The sequence below is a fragment of the Alligator sinensis genome, unplaced genomic scaffold, assembly GCF_000455745.1.
Source record: "Alligator sinensis unplaced genomic scaffold, ASM45574v1 scaffold86_1, whole genome shotgun sequence".
Lineage (NCBI taxonomy): Eukaryota > Metazoa > Chordata > Crocodylia > Alligatoridae > Alligator > Alligator sinensis.
In genome coordinates this window covers 2,847,716-2,848,211 of record NW_005841971.1, presented here as the reverse complement: position 1 = coordinate 2,848,211, position 496 = coordinate 2,847,716, and positions in this window count along the sequence as shown.

The following is a 496-nucleotide window of genomic DNA, read 5'->3' as shown; positions in this document are numbered from 1 at the left end:
CTGCTGAAATAATTGCCTGCCCCTGTTTTAGAAAGATATGTTCCTTTATTATAAATAAAATTCTATGAGAAAAAAGAAGTGGCCTCATAATCTATCATAGTTGATCATATGCATGTACTTCATTCGTTTCTTTCCAGTTGTTTGCACGAATAATACCAGTTTAGGCATATCCTAGATGGTTGATTTTGATATGAATGTAACACGGCATACTGTGACCTACTGCTATATACTGTTTTAGGGGTTTTTGTGTTTCTATTTGTGTACTTTTGATAACAGACATAATACATGAGTATTGAGTTAGGGTCTGATCCTGCAAACACATAAGTGTAAAGACAATGGTACTATACATGTCCGTAAAGTTAAGTGTGCATGTAACCGTTTGGCAGATCAGAGCCCTAAATACTAATGCTGAGCAACTGAAACAAGATGTTATTGAGTCTGGGCCCAATCCTCCAGCAGGTACATGTATATGTAGTCCTTTTGATCTGATTTTGGG